The sequence below is a fragment of the Chrysemys picta genome, chromosome 1 (assembly GCF_011386835.1).
Source record: "Chrysemys picta bellii isolate R12L10 chromosome 1, ASM1138683v2, whole genome shotgun sequence".
Lineage (NCBI taxonomy): Eukaryota > Metazoa > Chordata > Testudines > Emydidae > Chrysemys > Chrysemys picta.
Window position 1 is genome coordinate 163,452,775 of NC_088791.1, and position 20,671 is coordinate 163,473,445.

Sequence of the window (20,671 nt, forward strand, 5' to 3'; positions counted from 1 at the left end):
CTTGCTGTCCCTGTTACTCATGGGTATTTATGTTGCAGAGCCCCACATGAGAGAGGGAAGGATTTCAGGCCCAAGGCCCAAGTGGGGCAGGAAGAAGCACATGCTCACCTCAGTTGCCATCTTTGCTAAGGTAAGTTTTGTTGACTTGAACTGAGATTGCAAAGCGTTGCTCAGTCCCATATTCTCACAACTGGCAGTGCCCCATATATATGTCTGGGGCACCTTGCAATCTCATTTCTCTCACATCTCTGTCTTCCTTCCATAACAGGATGAGTTGCAAGACAGCTGGTTCATTACGTCAGCCACGGCATTATTGACCTTTTCCCTTTCTTCTGATTAGCCTTCGATCTCTGTTACATTCTTTGTGACCTTGTAGGAAGAGATGGAATCTGTGCATTAGCCCTCTCATGCTATGGAGCCACGAGAAGATTTGACAGCAGAAGTAGATGCAGTGTGGACGAATCTACGAGGGACTAACAGGTTCATGCCATATAGCAGGCCTGCACAACATACGGCCCGCGGTGGCGTGCCTGCCCGCCGACAGGAGCCAGCAATGCGGGCGGCTGAGTCCAGCCCAATCAGAGCTGCGGTGGCGGGGCTTTCAGGTGCCCCTCTCGACCCGATGCCGGCGCAAGGATATTTTTGCGCCCTCGCGCGCCACCGGCCCCCCTGCCCCAAGCGGGACACGGGGATGGAGCCCTCACGTGCCGCCACGCCTCCACCCCCCACCCCCGCGCCCCAAGCGGGACACGGGGATGGAGCCCTCGCGCGCCGCCGCGCCTCCACCCGCCCCCGCCCTAAGCGGGATACGGGGATGGAGCCCTCGCGCGCCGCCACGCCTGCACCACCCCCCGCGCCGCAAGCGGGACATGGGGATGGAGCCCTCGCGCACCGCCGCGCCTCCACCCCCTCCCCCCCCCCCCGCTGTGACAATGCGGTTCTGGCGGAACCCAACTGAGAGTGCCAACTCAGGACAAATTGCTCAAATAGGGCAGTTACAGCCCAAGGCTGGGTTTTTTTCCACCTCTAAGGCAAACCAAACCAGCCAGACTAAGAGGACTTCAGTCTCACCCCACTGGCTAACCGCAAGTCTCACAAGCAATCTCCTTAGACACTCCAGTTTCCCAGTATTACCACCAGTGCCACTCGTTATGGGGACAAATGGTTATGAAAACCAATACCCCAGTAAAAGAAAAAGGTTCTCCTGATCCCAAAGGACCAAGCCCCAGACCCAGGTCAATATACAAATCAGATCTTACCCACAAATCACGCTGTTGCCAATCCTTCAGAATCTAAAATCTAAAGGTTTATTCATAAAAGGAAAAAGATAGAGATGAGAGTTAGAATTGGTTAAATGGAATCAATTACATACAGTAATGGCAAAGTTCTTGGTTCAGGCTTGCAGCAGCGATGGAATAAACTGCAGGTTCAAATCAAGTCTCTGGAATACATCCCCCGCTGGGATGGGTCCTCAGTCCTTTGTTCAAAGCTTCAGCTTGTAGCAAAGTTCCTCCAGAGGTATGAAGCAGGATTGAAGACCAGATGGAGATGAGGCATCAGCCTTATATAGTCTTTTCCAGGTGTAAGAACACCTCTTTGTTCTTACTGTGGAAAATTACAGCAAAATGGAGTCTGGAGTCACATGGGCAAGTTCCTGCATACTTTGCTGAGTCTCAAGGCATATTTGCCTTCTCTCAATGGGTCCATTGTATAGCTGATGGTCCTTAATGGGCCATCAAGCAGGCTAGGCAGAGCTAACACCAGTTCGTCACCCAGCAGCATAGCATAAGTTTGAAATACAGACAGTATAGAGCCAATATTCATAACTTCAACTACAAAAGTGATACACACATATAGACAGCATAATCATAATCAGTAAACCATAATCTTGTCTTAGACACCCCATTTGACCCCCTTTATACAAGATTTGCATGCCACTACAGGACCTCGGTTGCAACAATGATCTATATGGTCCCAGATTATATCAATAACGTCACACCCCCAACGCAAAATTGATGCAGGAAGGGATGACACAAACATCACTGACTGCATCCCAAGAGCTCCCCATCCTTGGGTTAGTCTCACTGCAGCTAGTATTGGGGTTAGAAGCCATATCAGAGAATAACAGAAATGGTTTATCAAAATTGTGTTCAACAACATGATTGAACCTCTTTACGAACTCAAGGTAAAACTTAATTAGAACAATAGTGGATTGGATCTGCTCTTGCAGCATGGTTCCTGTATGTCTCATGTGATCTTGCCAAGAGCTAAAGAAAACAGCTACTTTATCCATACAAGCTCTGGCAAATGTTTGGAACCCAATTAATATTACATTAATGTAGATATTAATGATGTTCATAGTACAGGAATCTTGGCATTTAGCCGTGAAAGCAATATGGTAGTGTGCCTCAGTTTCCCTTTTCATACAGCACATTACGTCTGGAATGTCTTTTCTCCTGTGAAAAGTTCCAATACTGTTTACAGGCATCAACTGTGAAACATTAGTATAACAAGGCCTTAACATAAAATGTGTTCTCATATATTCCTTTTAACATGTTCAAGGGATTTTCCAACAGACTAGGAACATTGTACATTCTTACAGTTCTTGGTAATAGCAACACATTAGTTACAAAATCACCATTAGCATTAACAACAAATTCATTGCAAGTGTCCATCTACAATCATGGTTGTCATGCCACACCTTTGGCTCAATACCATTGGAGTTTGGGCATTTTAGGGTTAACCTGTTGCTTCCCTTTGCAAAATTCAGTTTTCTCTTTCCTCCTTGTCCTGCAGGATCAAACCCTGATTTCTCTTGCTTAACAGAATTCACTGGCTGATGGGGTGGGCTCTCTGTGCTAACAGCTATTAGCAAGTCCTTCCCCTCCCAGCTAGACAAGTAATTTGCATTATCACAGACAGGAGCCAGTCCACCAGTTTTCATATCCTTAACTGCTATTATTTTCAAGGCTGGACTCTGTCTTAAAGAGATACCACACAAATCCAAAGAGTCTGAGGGGGAGAGTTTGCTTGCTCTCCCCTGCATCCTCAAGCATTTAGCCATAAAACTGTTCTGCTTTGAAACACCAGTAACCAAATCTGTCCTGAGACCCTGAAGCACAGACTGCTCACTTAAAGAATTAGAATGGAGACATTCCTGTTCCAACACCATCGTCTTCCCGACAAGCTGGCCACACACAGCCACTCGGTTATAGGGTTGCTTAACTTTCTTAACAGCTTTTACTCCATCTGAGACCTTCTCAAAGCTACCCACACTGGATCTTTCGAAAGGAAAGTCAGTGGATCCATTCACAACAGAAAATTTCTGGCTGTTAGGAACTGAAACTTCCTTGATTAAATCACTCTCACACCCTTCATTTGCAGGGAACTGCTTGCACAGATTACCATGAGGATTCCTTTCCCCAGGAGCTTTTCTAAGCAGCAAATCACCCCTCACAGAAATTCTGCCCTTACCCTCTTCACCTAGGGCTTGCTCTAAAGGAACACTTTCCTGAGCAACAACAGACTTTTTCTGGGTCTTACTTACATTCAGGATCACCTTTGGCCCATCAGGCAGATTTCTACACAATCCCCTTTCAGGCAAACCCATAGACTTCCTAGATGAAAGGTTAGAAACATTTCCCTTCCCTTTGCCACACACAAGTTCAGGAATCCTTTCCTTCTTGCTACAAGTTTCCACACCATCAGTAGGTAACACAACCAAATCACCTGCATGTTCTCCATGTGCCCCGGCTAGGGTATTACCCTGATTAGACAGAGTTGCTACACCCTTTACCAACCACACACTAGCAATAGGCAAAATACAAGCACCAGAATTGTCTGGTCTCTGGGATTTTGCTAAGACACTAGATGGATGCAACTTAGTTACAGTGCCATTCTCCCCAGCAGACACAGACTTAGGACCATTCCCTTCCTGGGCTTTAGTTGAATTCAGAACCAACTTTGAGACAACTGCACTAACCTCAACCATCACAGGCCGAAAGGCACCTTCTGTCTGCTCCACAGACAAAGAAGAGCTGGAGACACCTTTTTTACCAGACACATAGCTCGGGATTTCATTTCCCTTGTCCCAGCACACAGGGCTGTTCACAGACAACTGCTTGGAGACTGAGGTAGCTTCCTCCATAGGCAAGTCAATACCCCTGACAGACACAGGCACATTTCCTTCACTGTCAATATTCTCCACACAGGAAACAGGTAAGGTATAGGGACATTCATCTTCCACTATCCCTGCCTTCCCAAACTGCTGACTAGACAAAGCCATCAGCTCACAAGGCTGCCTTGGCTCCTCCAAACTTTTCCTGCCTTCCTCTCCTTTGTCCCAGCACACAGGGCTGATTACAGACAAAGACTGGGAGAGTGGGGCAGCTTCCTTACCAGGCACCTTGCCACTCCCAACCGATAAACTGCTCTTCTTACTACACTGAGCCACTGCCAGCAAATCACAGTTACCCTTTTCAGGTTCACTTTTACAAGCTGTACTAGCCACCAATGCATCACCCATCAAAAATCCACCCTTTCCTTCCTCAGTTAGGGCTTCCACCTGACCATCCTCTTTAGTCTGCTCCAGAGAAACATTTTCCTGCCCAATAAGATTTTGCTGCTCTTGATTTAACTCCAGATTCACTTCTGAGACACTAGACCGACATTCAGAAACTTCATTTACAGACAAATAGCTCTTCTCAGACAAACCTTTGGAGCAACCCTCCCCAGGCAAATCATTGCCCACAATGGACACAGATTTAAGATCATTCCTGTCCTGTGACTGACCACCTGGACTGAACAAAGCTTTAACATTTTCCACAATCAAAAGATCCTTAGGCAATAACTTCCTTACACCAGCTATAACCTCATGCTTAGCACCATTCCATTCAAGGTGGATTCTGGCTAAAGGCACGCTTACAGTAAACTCATAGAGGACTACAACATTCACACTCTGATTTGGTAAATAATCTTCCTCTTTGACAAGATCTGCTTTAACAAGAGTGATGTTAGAAGCCATAATTTGCCCTACACAGCTTTTACCATTGACTTTCACATTCTCTGTGAATTTTTCATTACCACTTCCATACAGAGCATTGGCACAAGTTATGGAGCCACCCGTTACTGAACACACAGTAAAAGCATTTACATAAAAGGTGACAGAATTGGGGTATATTTGGTTACATCCAGACAACTGCTCAGAGTTATACAACATACCAACATTGTTATAAACTGGACTTTCAAGAGGATACAATTTCTGCTTTTCTTCCCTTGCTTTTTTGACTTGGAGCTGAAATCTTTGCACTTTTGCCTCAGCTTCTAGTTCCTGCAATCGAATTTCTGCCAGTCTTTGTTCATGCTCAAGTTGCAGTTGACTTGCTGCCTTTTGCATTTCAATTGCTTCTGCAGCTTCTGTGGCATCTCCTGCCTTCTGATCACTGGCCATTAACAGATCTCTCAGTTCTTGATTTGTAGCTTTCTTTCTAAAGCTTATCCCCTTTTCTGAACACAAATCTTTCAGGGCTTTTTTGTCAAGGCCCTCATATGCTCTTTGCTCACCCATTGCAACTGTTCTTTAACCAACCAAACTCTCAATCCCAAAATTCAAATTTGGATAACGTGGGGTTTTGACCCAAAGCTTAATTGACCTGGTTCTGTGGATCCAAGCACGACTACGCCACTGTGACAATGCGGTTCTGGCGGAACCCAACTGAGAGTGCCAACTCAGGACAAATTGCTCAAATAGGGCAGTTACAGCCCAAGGCTGGGGGTTTTTCCACCTCTAAGGCAAACCAAACCAGCCAGACTAAGAGGACTTCAGTCTCACCCCACTGGCTAACCGCAAGTCTCACAAGCAATCTCCTTAGACACTCCAGTTTCCCAGTATTACCACCAGTGGCACTCGTTATGGGGACAAATGGTTATGAAAACCAATACCCCAGTAAAAGAAAAAGGTTCTCCTGATCCCAAAGGACCAAGCCCCAGACCCAGGTCAATATACAAATCAGATCTTACCCACAAATCATGCTGTTGCCAATCCTTCAGAATCTAAAATCTAAAGGTTTATTCATAAAAGGAAAAAGGTAGAGATGAGAGTTAGAATTGGTTAAATGGAATCAATTACATACAGTAATGGCAAAGTTCTTGGTTCAGGCTTGCAGCAGCGATGGAATAAACTGCAGGTTCAAATCAAGTCTCTGGAATACATCCCCCGCTGGGATGGGTCCTCAGTCCTTTGTTCAAAGCTTCAGCTTGTAGCAAAGTTCCTCCAGAGGTATGAAGCAGGATTGAAGACCAGATGGAGATGAGGCATCAGCCTTATATAGTCTTTTCCAGGTGTAAGAACACCTCTTTGTTCTTACTGTGGAAAATTACAGCAAAATGGAGTCTGGAGTCACATGGGCAAGTTCCTGCATACTTTGCTGAGTCTCAAGGCATATTTGCCTTCTCTCAATGGGTCCATTGTATAGCTGATGGTCCTTAATGGGCCATCAAGCAGGCTAGGCAGAGCTAACACCAGTTCGTCTGGGATGTCACCCAGCAGCATAGCATAAGTTTGAAATACAGACAGTATAGAGCCAATATTCATAACTTCAACTACAAAAGTGATACACACATATAGACAGCATAATCATAACCAGTAAACCATAATCTTGTCTTAGACACCCCATTTGACCCCCTTTATACAAGATTTGCGTGCCACTACAGGACCTCGGTTGCAACAATGATCTATATGGTCCCAGATTATATCAATAACGTCACACCCGCCCCAAGCGGGACACGGGGATGGAGCCCTCACGCGCCGCCGCGCCTCCACCTGCCCCCGCCCCAAGCGGGACACGGGGATGGAGCCCTTGCGTGCCACCACGCCTCCACAACCCCCCGCGCCGCAAGCAGGAGACGGGGATGGAGCCCTCACGCGCCGCTGCGCCTCCACCCACCCCCGCCCTAAGCGGGACACGGGGATGGAGCCCTTGCGCGCCGCCACGCCTCCACCCGCCCCCGGCCCCAAGCGGAACACGGGGATGGAGCCTTCGCGCGCCGCCACGCCTCCACGCCCCCCATGCCCCAAGCGGGACATGGGGATGGAGCCCTTGCGCGCCGCCATGCCTCCACCCCCGCCGGCCCCAAGCGGGACACGGAGCCCGCGCGCGCGCTGCTGCCCCTCCCCACTGCCCTAAGCGGGACACGGGCACGGAGCCCTCACCCCCCCCGCCAGCGGGACACAGGGCTCAGCCACCGCTCCCATCCTGAGCGCTTTTTGGCCCACCCCCCCCCCGGGACTCCTGCCCCATCCAACCCCCCGTGTTCCTTGATGCCCCCCCCGGGACCCCTGCCCCATCCACCCCCTTCCCTGTCCCCTGACTGCCCTCCACCGCCCCATCCAACTCCTCTCCTGATTCCCCATCCAAACACCCCTTCTCCCTGTCCCCTGACCACCCTTGGAACCCCTACCCCTGACTGCCTCCCACCGCCCCATCCAACCCCTGCTCCTTCCTGACTGCCCCCTGGGACCCTTGCCCCCATTCAATCCCCCTGTTCCCTGCCATCTGACCGCCCCGACGCCTATCCACCCCTCCACCACCACCCTGAACTCTCCTGCCCTCTATCCAACATCCCCTCCCTGCTCCCTTACCGCGCTGCCTGGAGGTGGCTGGTGGCGCTACAGCCGCGCCGCTCGGCTGGAGCCAGGCCACGCTGCCACCGCGCAGTGCCTGGAGCACCGGGTCAGTCTGAGTTTGCAGCCCCCCACTTCCCGCGAATCAGCTGTTCGCGCAGGAAGCCTGGGAAGGGTTAGGGTTCTAACGGGGGGTGCTGGGCTGTGAGGGTGTGGAGGGCGCTGAGCAGTGGGGGAGGTTTGTGTGTTTTGGGGTGCTAGGCAGTGGGGTCCTGTTGGGGGGTGCTGGGCAGTGACAGAGATCTCTGTGTGTCAGGGCACTGGGGGTCTGTGTAGGGCATTGTTTAGTTGTGGTGGTGGGGCCGTGGGGAAGGGCACTGGGAGGGAGGGAGGGAGGGAGGAGAAATCTGTGTGTATTGGGAAACTAGTGAGTGGGGGGTTCTATGTGGGGTGCTGATGTGTATTAAGAGTTACCAGCTGGATTGAGGACTGATAGATTTGGACAGAGTTTATATTGAATGGGCAAATGAAAAAGATCGCAGGGAAAAACAGTAAGGTTAGTTTAGCAGTCTTTGACATTTCGACCAATAAAGAAATTAAAATGCATTTGTAATTACATATCTTATTCTTATATTTGGGGTCAGGAAGGAATTTTCCTCCAGGGTAGATTGGCAGAGGCCCTGTAGGTTTTTCGCCTTCCTCCGCAGCATGGGGCAGGGGTCGCTTGCTGGAGGATTCTCAGCAACTTGAAGTCTTTAAATAATGATTTGGGGAGTTCAACAGCTAAGCCAAGGGAGAGAATTCTTCCAGGAGTGGGTGGGTCAGGTTTTGTGGCCCACATCATGCGGGAGGTCAGACTAGATGATCATAATGGTCCCTTCTGACCTTAGAGTCTATGAGTCTATGAGATCTCCCTCACTACCCAGCACCCCCCAACAGGACCCCACTGCCTAGCACCCCAAAACACACAAACCTCCCCCACTGCCCAGCGCCCTCCACACTCTCACAGCCCAGCACCCCCCGCACACCTCCCAGACACTCACTCCACCACACCCTTCCCCCTTCCCTGGCCACACTCACCAGCCCTGCTGGGAGGTCTCTGGCTCCTAGGGTGAGAGCGGCAAGGGGAGTCTCCAGTGGTGAGCGGGAGCCGGTTCGCGGGAACCGGTTGTTAAATTTAGAAGCCCTTTTAGAACCAGTTGTCCTGCGCGGGACCGGTTCTAAAAGGGCTTCTAAATTTAACAACCGGTAAGTTGAAGTGACCAGGACCGTAGCTGGGGGGGAGCAGAGGGAGCGGCTGCTCCCCCTGAGCACATTATCCAAAAGTGGCACCTTAGGAGCCGACCCAATGGGTGCTCCAGCTCTCCGCCCCGCTCCCCGGCCCCAGCTCACCTCTGCTCCGCCTCCGCCTCCGCCTCTGAACACTCCGCCCCGCTTCTCCCCCCCCGCTTCCCGTGAATCAGCTGTTCGCGCGGGAAGCCTGGGAGGGCAGAGAAGCAAGCGGCGGCTTCGCGCTCAAACCCAGGGAGGCGGAGACGGAGCGGAGGTGAGCTGGGGTGGGGGGAGCCGTCCGCGCCACAGCAGGTAACCCGGGGGAAGGGGCGCCCAGGGGAACCGCTCCCCGCCCCAGCTCACCTCCGCTCAGCCTCCCTGGGCCTGAGCGCGAAGCCGCCGCTTGCTTCTCAGCCCTCCCAGGCTTCCTGCACGAACAGCTGATTCGCGGGAAGCGGGGGAGCTGCAAGCTCAGACTGACGCGGTGCTCCAGGCACTGCGCGGTGGCAGCATGGCCCGGCTCCAGCAGAGCGGCGCGGCTGTAGCACCGCCAGCCACCTCCAGGCAGCGCGGTAAGGGAGCAGGGAGGGGGTATTGGATAGAGGGCAGGAGAGTTCAGGGGGGTGATGGAGGGGTGGATAGGCGTCGGGGCGGTCAGATGGCAGGGAACAGGGGGATTGAATGGGGGCAAGGGTCCCGGGGGGCAGTCAGGAAGGAGCAAGGGTTGGATGGGGTGGTGGGAGGCAGTCAGGGGCAGGGGTTCCAAGGGTGGTCGGGACAGGGAGAAGGGGTGTTTGGATGGGGAATCAGGAGAGGAGTTGGATGGGGCGGTGGAGGAAAGTCAGGGGACAGGGAAGGGGGTGGATGGGGCAGGGGTCCTGGGGTGGGCATCAAGGAACGCGGGGGGTTGGATGGGGCAGGAGTCCCGGGGGGGGCAAAAAGCGCTCAGGACAGGGGCGGTGGCTGACCCCTGTGTCCCGCTGGGGAGGGGCGAGCGCTCCGTGCCCGTGTCCCGCTTGGGGCAGTGAGGAGGGGCAGCAACGCATGCGGGCTCCGTGTCCCGCTTGGGGCCGGGGGGGGGGGGTGCGGGTGGAGGTGTGGAGGCGCGCGAGGGCTCCATCCCCGTGTCCCGCTTGGGGCGAGGGGGGGGCCGTCAGCGCGCGAGGGTGGGGCGGGGGGGGGGGCGGCAGCGCGCGAGGGCTCCATGCCCGTGTCCCGCATTGCTGGCTCCTGTCGGCGGGCAGGCATGCCACCAGGAGCTGCCCCAGGTAGCGCCGCCATGCCAGCCTCGGGACTTTGTGTGCGTGGGGTTTAGAATCCCCCCGCGGGCCGCACAGTGAGCCCCCACGCGCTGCATGCGGCCCGCGGGCCGTATGTTGTGCAGGCCTGGTCTTGTGGCATACTTGCGACATGTCTGAAAAGCATAAGACGCCATCTGCGGACAATGGCCCCAGTAGTCTGTAGGCCGCAGCGACCATAAACATCTGCTTTACAAATGAAGTCATTCCACTCTATGCCCAATATACAACATTGGCATTTTATGTGGAAAGCCTCCAGCTTTGCCCACTCTGAGTGGCGCAGTCCCAATGTTTCGCAACCGTACAGCAGTACAGAGAGGATACAGCTCGATTAGTACCTGAACTTGGTTGTCGTGCCGAGATGATGTTGATTCCGTATTCATTGTAAACGACCCATGGCAGCGGCTGCTATGCCACACTCAGGCACCTAAATAAATGGCCTGACCTTTCTCAAATGCTGAATACCAAGAACTTCTCACTCGAATCTGCCGAAGCCGTGCCTGTTCAGCTCCTCTGAAAATCAATCCACTCGTTTAGATGCCTGAATATGAATGTTAGTGCCAGACTTTGGACAGTGACATAGGAAGACATTGGCCTGAGCCTATGCATGGACTCTCATCCTACAATCCAGCCCCTCAACAGATACATCCCAGCTTCTGACTGTGAGCCATTCAGCTACAATGGGGAGGCCTAGATGCTGTAAGTGAATTAACATGTAATGATAGATAGACAGATAGATAGATAGTATAAGCTATTCTTTCTACCATCTGCCGTACGGATTTGCTCTGTAGAGCTTGCTGTCCCTGTTACTCATGGGTATTTATGTTGCAGAGCCCCACATGAGAGAGGGAAGGATTTCAGGCCCAAGGCCCAAGTGGGGCAGGAAGAAGCACACGCTCACCTCAGTTGCCTTCTTTGCTGAGGTAAGTTTTGTTGACTTGTTGAACTGAGATTGCAGAGCGTTGCTCAGTCCCATATTCTCACAACTGGCAGTGCCCCGTATGTATGTCTGGGGCACCTTGCATCCTCATTTCTTGACCTGTAAGTGGGGTGGCCTGGGGTTTATGTAAAAGGCAGGGATTGTGTTGAAACCATAATCATCCAGATACTTCTGAGGAAATCCCTCTGGAACAGTGGAAATAGCGCAGCATTCGGCCATCAGTCCCTCGGTAATTTCCCAGATTGTGACTGCGTTTGATTTCCCGTGAGACGTCTTGAAAACTGCTCTCTTTGTTGAGAGGCTGAAACTCTGAAAGTTCGCCCTGGAGAATGTAAGCATTGACAGGAGAGCCGTTGTGTTGATTCCCTAGGGCGCACTGTCCAGCACGCCGGCAGACAGACCCAGATCAGAAGGCCTGGACTTGGTACGTGAACATAAGTAATATCCTTAGGTAAGTGCAGTGAGGAAGCAGAGGTCCCAGGGTGTGGGTCAAGGAGATGGCAATGGGGACACAGAGGCCCTGTCATCTTCCAAAAAAGTAAGGCAGAAACTAGTCATGTAAGCCACTCACCACAGGGTGGCGTTGATGCTCTGCCTCCCCTACATTTTTCTCCTCTTAGGTCCCTTTGCAGCGAATCAGATTATGTCCAGTCTCTGTGCCCATTGATGCAGTCTGAGTAGCAGGAGCCCTTCAGCCCCACGGTGACATGGGCTGTTATGTGTTTGAATGATTAATCCTTAATCCTTCCTCTTCCTATTCCAGGCCAGAAGGACTGAGGTGCTGTTTCCCGAGGAGCTGTTCCTGGACTAGCGAGGTAAGCACAGACACGGGCCGTGCACTACAGCTCTAGGTACACCCAAGAGCGCCGCCAGCGTTTTTGCCGCCCTAGGTGGCGGAAGGTCCCGCCCCCGAAATGCCGCCCCCGACAGGCGGCAGAAGGTCCCGCCCCCAAAATACGGACGACAACGGGGGCAGCCGAAGATCCAGCTGCTGCGGTCGCCGCCCCCCAAATGTTAGCGCCCAAGGCAACTGCCTAGGTTGCCTAATGGGTTGTGCCGGGCCTGGGTACACCCCTATAACTCTAGAGGGGCAGGAAACGTGGTCCTTTCAGGTGGAAACGATGGTCGTTTTAATATGAGTGTCGAGTGTTTAGATGCAAGCTGGATGGCTAGAAACAGAGTTTGGAAGATCAATATATAGCTGAAGATCATTGCTTTTATTGTGTTTTTTTCCCCCTCTCATAGGAGCCTTTCCAAGCGTCACAGAAGTACGGGCCAGAGTTAACATGGCATCTAGTTGTTTGTTGCATAATAAAGCTGCTGCTGATTTCCAAGTGTGTGCGGCCAACTTTCCTCACTGCGCACTAGGCTGCGTGTAGCCATGTGACTGAGATGTCGGCCTTCTCTTTTCTGGGCACTGCACCTTTAATAGTAGAGGAATCTTGCTGGCTGCCAGCATCCTGTCTAGGGTTCCCAGGTGTCCGGTTTTCGACCAGAACACCCGCTCGAAAAGGGACCCTGGCGGCTCCGGTCAGCACTGCTGCCTGGGCTGTCAAAAGTCTGGTTGGCGTGGGGCTGGCAGGCTCCCTACCTGGCTCCGCGCATCTCCCCGCAAGCAGCGACATGTCCCTCGGCTCCTAGATGGAGGGACGGCCGCACCCCATGCACAGCCCCCACCCCGAGCGCTGGTTCCGCATTTCCCATTGCCTGGGTGGAGACAGCGTGCAGAGCTGCCTGACTGCGCCTCCACCTAGGAGCCAAGGGACATGTTGCCTTTTCCCTGGAACCGGCTGAGGTAAACACCACCTGGAGCCCGCACTCCAAAACCCCTCCTGCACCCCAACCCCCTGACCCAGCTCTGAGCCCCCTCCTGCACCCAAGCTTGGGGATTGGTCCTGCTTTGAGCAGGGGGTTGCACTAGATGACCTCCTGAGGTCTCTTCCAACCCTGATATTCTATGACTCTATGATTCCTCCCAGAGTCTGCACCCCCCCAACACCCCAACACCCTACCCCAGCCCTGAGCCTCCCCTGCACCCCAAGCCCCTCATCCCCAGCCCCACCCCAGAGCCCGCACCCCTAGCCGGAGCCTTCACCTCCCCCCACCGCATTCCAACTGCCTGTCCCAGCACTGAACCCCTTCCCCCACCCGTCATCCCCAGCCCCACCCCAGAGCCCACTGTGACGAACTGGGACTGTTCTTACTGTGGTGTGTGAATGCTGACAGGGGAGTGTGGCTAGGATAGTCTGCATTGGGGGATGGGAGTCTGCCCGAAGGCGAATACCTGAGCGTGTAACATGAGAACCCAGGAAGGGGTTTGAGGCCAGGTGACACCTTGGCCCGGGAAACTGAACAAAGGGTGTGGGAGGGGTCGCTGAAGGCAGAGTCTTGGAAGCTGGGTGGTGAGATGGCTGGGGGCCAGAGATTGCTCTGACTTCCCAAGGGGGGGCTGGGATGCCCTGGGACCCCGAGATGGACCTAACTGAGGGGGGCCCTGTTGTCTGTGCCTGCAAGACCTGTCTTGGACTGTATTCCTGTCATCCAAATAAACCTTCTGCTTTACTGGCTGGCTGAGAGTCATGGTGAATCGCGGGAAGCCGGGGGTGCAGGGCCCTGAGTTCCCCAATACTCCGTGACAACTGGTGGCAGCGGCGGGATCTACTGCACCCCATGGACGGCGCTTCCTGCAGTAAGTGACTGGGGAGCAGTAAAACGAAGGGGGATTGATGGGGACCAGGCGTGCTGAAGAGTGAGAGAGAGACAGTTATTACCCCTGGGAGTGTGTGACCAGCGAGAAGGACTTTTGCAGTAACAGGGTCCCCTGGGGGGATCGCAGCGAGTGGTCCCAGGGGCGGAGGAGTCTGCAGCTCGACCCTGGCAGAGAGGTGGTGACCTCGAGAAGGGCTGGCACACTAGGGGTCCCCCTGGGAACTGTGGGGAGCTGTGAGCACACAGGCCGGAGAGTGGCCAGCAGGAAGATGTATGCCAAGCGGCTTAAGAGCGACCTGGTGGAGCTGTGCAAGCAGAAGGGGCTGCGCAGTGGGAGGCTCACCAAAGAACAGCTCATTGCCCGGCTGGAGGCGGAAGATCGCGCGAATGAACTGATCCCTGTGTCTCAGGGAAGCAGCCTGGCAAATGCAGCGCAGGCACCAGTGTCTGTCCCAGCTGGGAGTGGTCAGCCGGCTGCTGAGGGCTTCCCGAGACCCCTCCTTCCTATGCCTAGGGGAAGGGTGGGGAGGAGCCCAGCAAATACCGAGGGCGCCGTGACCCCCCCGGCCAGCAGGGGATCCTCCCGGCGAAGCTCGCCGGCCAGCAGAGGATCCTCCCGGCGACGTTCGGCAGCCGTGGAGCGGAATTGGCTGGAATGGGAGAAAGAGCTGAAACTGAGAGAGCTGGAGGATCGTAAACAACAGAGACAGCATGAAGAGAGACAGCATCAGCATGAAGAGAGACAGCGTCAGCATGAACGGGAGGAGAAAGAGAGACAGAGACAGCATGAACTGGAACTGGCGAGATTGAAGAGCAGCGAACCCCCGGCTGCGGTAAGTGAGGGGGGACCCAGGACTGCACGGAGCTTTGATAAGTGCATCCTGGCCCCACGCAAGGAGGGGGAGGACATGGATGACTTCCTGGAGGCCTTTGAGACGGCCTGCGAGCTGCACCGGGTTGATCCCGCGGACAGACTCCGGGTCCTTACCCCCTTACTTAGGGTTACCATACGTCCGGATTTTCCCGGACATGTCCGGCTTTTGGGGGCTCAAATCCCCGTCCGGGGGGAAATCCCCAAAAGCCGGACATGTCCGGGAAAATCGGGAGGTCAGCCGGGCCCGCGGGGAGCCGGTCAGCCGGTCAGCCGGGCCGGCGGGGAGCCGGGCCGGCGGGGAGCCGGGTCAGCCGGGCCGGCGGGGAGCCGGGCCGGCGGGGAGCCGGGTCAGCCGGGCCGGCGGGGAGCCGGGCCGGCGGGGAGCCGGGTCAGCCGGGCCGGCGGGGAGCCGGGCCGGCGGGGCCGGGAGCCGGGGGGTGCGCCGGGCTGCCGGGGGCCGGCAGTGCTGGGCGGGCCGGGGGTGGTCGGCCGGGGCCGGCACCCCAGGGCCCGAGCTGACCCAGGCTGGAAACGCCGGGGGGCCAGCCTGGGCCGCGCCTCCTCCCCCCACACCCGCCTTACCTGCTTCAGGCTTCCCGCGAATCAAATATTCGCGGGAAGCAGGGGAGGGGGCGGAGACTTTGGGGAGGGGGCGGGGTTGGGCGGGGGTGTGGGCGGGGCTGGGGGCGGGGCCGGGGGGCCGTGGAGTGTCCTCTATTTGGAGGCACAAAATATGGTAACCCTACCCTTACTGGACCCCAAAGCCGTGGCATTGTACCGCCAACTGGAAGAGGCAGAGAAAGGGGACTACGAACTATTCAAAAAGGCCCTGCTACGTGAGTTTGGGCTGACTCCTGAGATGTACCGGGAAAGGTTCCGGAGTCAGGATAAAACTCCTGAGATCTCATATCTGCAACTAGCCGTCCGCATGGAAGGATACGCCAGCAAGTGGGCTGATGGGGCCCAGACAAAGGAGGACCTGGTCAAACTGCTGGTACTGGAGCAACTGTATGAGCGGTGCCCATCCGACCTGAGGCTGTGGTTGGTGGACAGAAAGCCAGAGAACCCGCGACATGCAGGCCGGCTGGCCGATGAGTTTGTAAAGAGCCGGTCAGGAGATAAAAGGGAGGAGTCCCAAAGGAACAGTCCCACCACAACGCAAAGAGAAAGTCACCATGGGACCTCCCCGTGGGAAAATACAGAAAAACCCCATCAGAGGGAAACATCCGGCGTCAGGACCATCCGACCCACTCAAGGGGACCCATGGGACATGGGCTGCTACCACTGTGGCCAAAAAGGCCACATACGGGCCCAGTGCCCCAGGCTCAGGGACAGACTGAGCAGACCGAACCCACAGAGGGTTAACTGGGTAGAGACCCAGCCCGGCGAGAGGCAGCATTCCCAGGGAAGGGGGGGCTGGCAGAGTACCACCTGCTAAGGAGGGAGGAGAGCTCCAGGCCAGCTCCTCTAGGGGGCTGGATGCTCCAGACTCAGGGTTTTTGGTTTATACGGTAGGCGCGGGGCTGTCCCTCCGGAGAGAGTACCTTGTTCCCCTGGAGGTGGATGGGAGGAAGGTCAATAGATACTGGGATACGGGCGCAGAGGTGATGCTGGCCCGGCCCGAGGTGGTGGCCCCAGATCAGGTGGTGTCCAACACCTACCTGACCCTGACGGGGGTGGGCGGAACACCAGTCAAAGTGCCCGTGGCAAGGGTACACCTGAAGTGGGGGGCCAAGGAGGGCCCCAAGGATGTGGGGGTACACCCGTATTTGCCCATGGAGGTATTGATGGGGGGGGACCTGGAGAACTGGCCAAGCAACCCCCAAAGGGCACTGGTTGTGACCCGCAGTCAGAGCCGGCGAGGGGCACTGCGCCCTGGCCTTGGGGGGGGTGCCTTGCCTGAGGCGCAGGACCCTAACCTGGTGGGGAGGGAATGCCCAGGGACACGGCTCAGGGAGGCTGCAGCTTCAGACCCAGCGGGCGAGAAAGAGCAGGTGGCCATCCCTGTCCCAGTTGCTGAGTTCCAGGCCGAGTTGCAGAGAGATCCCACCTTGCAGAAGATAAGGGACCTGGCCGACCTCAATGCGGTACAGACCATGGAACGAGGTGGCCGGAAAAGGTTCCTGTGGGAGAAGGGGTTCCTGTACCAAGAATGGGCTCCCCCAGGGAAAATGAAGTCAGGGGGGATCAGGAGGCAGCTGGTGGTACCCCAGAAGTATCGCCGCCAGCTGCTGTGCCGGGCCCATGACATTCCCCTCTCAGGGCACCAGGGAACCTGGCGTACCCAGCAAAGGCTGCTACGGAGCTTTTACTGGCTGGGGTCTTTGTTACTGTCCGACATTACTGCGGATCCTGTGACCCCTGTCAGAGGGGGAGGAAGGCCCGGGACAAGGGGAAAACAGCTTTAGGACCCTTGCCCAGCATAGAGGATCCTTTCCGAAGGGTGGCCAAGGTTAAAAGGGCGGCTCTAAACCAAGAGAGCCCAAAGCACAGACCTCCAGACTGGAGCGCTGGGAGAAGACCACAGCCCAGTTGGAACCCCAGAGGTATGGGGGTGGGAAAAGGGCACAGGCCGCATAAACCTTCCCACATGCGAACTGCGAGTGCCATCAAGCACCCCGGCCTAAAGGGGGGCGTGAAACTGGAGGGGCCTGGTGTAATTCTCACCAAGGAATGGGAGGGATGCGGGGGCATCCATGGGAACGGGGGTAGGTTCGAACTTCCCCGGGTCACTGGCTAAAGTGACCCTGCTCAGTTCGGTCTCGAAGGGGGGAGATGTGACGAACTGGGACTGTTCTTACTGTGGTGTGTGAATGCTGACAGGGGAGTGTGGCTAGGATAGTCTGCATTGGGGGATGGGAGTCTGCCCGAAGGTGAATACCTGAGCGTGTAACATGAGAACCCAGGAAGGGGTTGGAGGCCAGGTGACACCTTGGCCCGGGAAACTGAACAAAGGGTGTGGGAGGGGTCGCTGAAGGCAGAGTCTTGGAAGCTGGGTGGTGAGATGGCTGGGGGGCAGAGATTGCTCTGACCTCCCAAGGGGGGGCTGGGATGCCCTGGGACCCCGAGATGGACCTAACTGAGGGGGGCCCTGTTGTCTGTGCCTGCAAGACCTGTCTTGGACTGTATTCCTGTCATCCAAATAAACCTTCTGCTTTACTGGCTGGCTGAGAGTCATGGTGAATCGCGGGAAGCCGGGGGTGCAGGGCCCTGAGTTCCCCAATACTCCGTGACACCCACACCCCCAGCTGGAGCCCTAACCTCCTCCCGCACCCCAACCCCCTGCCCCAGCCTGGATCCACCTCCCACACCCGGAACCCCTCATTTCTGGCCCCAGTCCAGAACCTGCACCCCCACCCCAAAGCCCATGTCCCCTCCCACACCCCAACCCTCTGCCTCAGCCCAGACCCCTCCCACACTCCGAACCTCTCATCCCTGGCCCCACCCCAGAGCCCACACCCCCAGCCAAAGCCCTCACCCCCTCCCACTCCCCAACCACCTGCCCCAGCCCGGTGAAAATGAAGGAGTGGAGTGAGGGTGGAGGAGAGCGAGCGACAGAGGGCGGGGGGAATGGAGTGAGCAGGGGTGGGGCTTCGGAGACGGGGCGGGGCAGGGCCTCGGTGATGGGGTGGCAATGGAAGGGGCCTTGGAGAAGGGTTAGGGCAGGGGTGTTCAGTTTTGTGTGATTAGAAAGTCAGCAGCCCTAACGCTGACTTTCGGGGGCAGGGGGCAAAGCCGGGGGGGCCTGCTGTAGTCTGATCAATGGCTGGAGTTCCAAGTGGTGCCTGTTGGCTCACAGTGGAGCAAGTTCAGCCTTTCCTTTCGAAAACTCAGCCGGGCATTTTGAAGGAGAATCTCAGCTTTCTTCTTCCTTTCTTTCAAGTGAGTCGCTCTAGATTTTATGGCTGTGGGTAAATACTTGAAAATGTGAACTCCAAAGGCTCAAAAACCAGAGAGCAAATCATTTATTGATTTATTAACCTCATGATTTGGGGGGACATGACATGATTTTTTAACATGGGGTGTTGGCCCTACTGCCTCTGCGTCTAACCCTTGGCAGGGGGAAAGGTACTTCCTCCTCGTGGGTTGCCAATTTAGGTTGGACGTATTCCTGAAGGTTTCATAACATGACATAATCCTTAATTAAAGATTAATCTTGAATTCATGGAGACACGAAGCCAATCCTGGAGGCTTGGCAACCCTACCTGCAGCACAAGCTGCCTTCTCTCAAGAAGAAACACCTACAAGCGACGTCCCCCAGCTCTGCCTACTCTGTTTTCTTGCTCCATTTTATCATTCTGTCTTCATCACAAATCACCCTTTCCCCTGCCCTGTGGGTCATTCTATCTGTTCCTCTTCCTTGCGTGTCTCTCTCCCTCCATCTTTGTTCCTCATTCTCTGGTCCCACCTGTTTCCTCCCTCCCTTGTTCTCTACCTCATCTTCTGCTTTGCCCACCCTTGATTCATCTCCTACCTAGAAATTTAGCCAGGAGAGTGGGGGTAACCCCCCAATTCTGGCAAAAAGTGGTGTGGGATCTTCAGCAATGACCCCTGATTGGGATCTCAGTTTCACAGCTCCTCCGGCAGGTGGTCCAGCAGCAGAGCGCCCCCTAGCCCCACTGGCTCAGTATTGACACAAAGGACCTCCAGCTCCTGCATTCCAAGCAGTGCAGGCTGGAAGATTCATAGTTGGCCAGGGGGAAGTCAGACCAAATCTGAGTGACATTTGATGAGGAGGTAAACAATCATGAGTTAAAAGGTCTTGCAAAAACAAATCCTCAGGTGCCCGCAGATGCTCCTACACATTGGCATTCTCTGACATCACGGCCTGCTCCTGTTCCTCCTCCTGGTCATGTGTAGATAAAAGCCTGAAACACTTGGAGAGCTTTAATTTTCTCTGCCCCATGCAGAGGTAACAGGATAAATGATCCACACCTCTGCTTACTTCTCTGTGGGGAAAACACACCTATTCTGTATTGCTCGAGCCACAGGGTGACTCATGGGAATGCAAACGTTCTCACTGACCTCCCGAGAGCCACATCAAACACGGAGCCGTGGCAGACTGTAGGTCACGGCAAGTTCGGCTCTGGACTGTATTTCACCTGCAAACTGTTAACAATACAGGCAGCTCCAGAGGGAGTGCCACCAAAACACCCCCGGTTCAGCTTTGTGTTAAGAAGAGCAGCTAAGGTCATGGACAATAACAGACCCAGAGCTAGGTTCTTGACACCACTGGTTCCCTAGGGCATAGGTTTCTGGCCCTATGCCCAGTGCAATTCAAATCTGTTGTTGTTATTATTTATTTGGATTTCAGTAGGACCTAACGGCCCCAGTCCATTGTGCCAGGTGCTGTATATGTGTTTGTTATTTATATTACCATACGATTTAGGCACCCCAGTCATGGACTAGGCCCCATTGTGCCAGGTGCTGCACAAACACAACACAAAAGACAATCCCTGCCATGAAGAGCTGACAATCTATCAATGGGATCAATCTTCACACTGTGCACTGTCTCTTCACAAGCGCACAGTCAACCTGTGGAACTCCTTGCCAGAGGATGTTGTGAAGGCCAAAACTATAACAGGGTTCAAAAAAGAACTAGATAAATTCATGGAGGATTAGGGTTGCCACCCGGCCAGTTCGCGTTCCGGCTTGTGTGTCCAGGTGCCATTTGACAAGACCTGATATCTGGGGTTTTTGGATCTGAAGTGGAAGAGGTGGATCAGAGGGTGTGGTCTGGGAGAGGGGTTTATCTCATGGTGACACTAACACTTTTGACTGGCTGGCCAGGAAGTACCACCCCCTCATATCTGAGGACTTCCTGAAACAATCAGAAACACAGATGGACTGGGGCTGCAATTGCTCTCCAACAGTCCCACCTCTGGGACCCACTTCTGGGATTCACAGCATGGCAGTCAGCACGTCCCAGAGCGCATGTGGGTGTCCAGCGCCATGGG

General features: G+C 54.7%; 1 long non-coding RNA gene across 1 annotated transcript; it reads left to right on the forward strand.

The window, feature by feature from the left end:
- The first annotated feature begins 10,170 nt into the window (after nt 1-10,170).
- LOC135983883 (uncharacterized) lies at nt 10,171-11,613 on the forward strand. Its single transcript, XR_010601705.1, has 3 exons — nt 10,171-10,890; nt 11,023-11,114; nt 11,502-11,613. It is a non-coding gene; the product is annotated as an uncharacterized LOC135983883 (long non-coding RNA).
- The last annotated feature ends 9,058 nt before the right edge of the window (nt 11,614-20,671 follow it).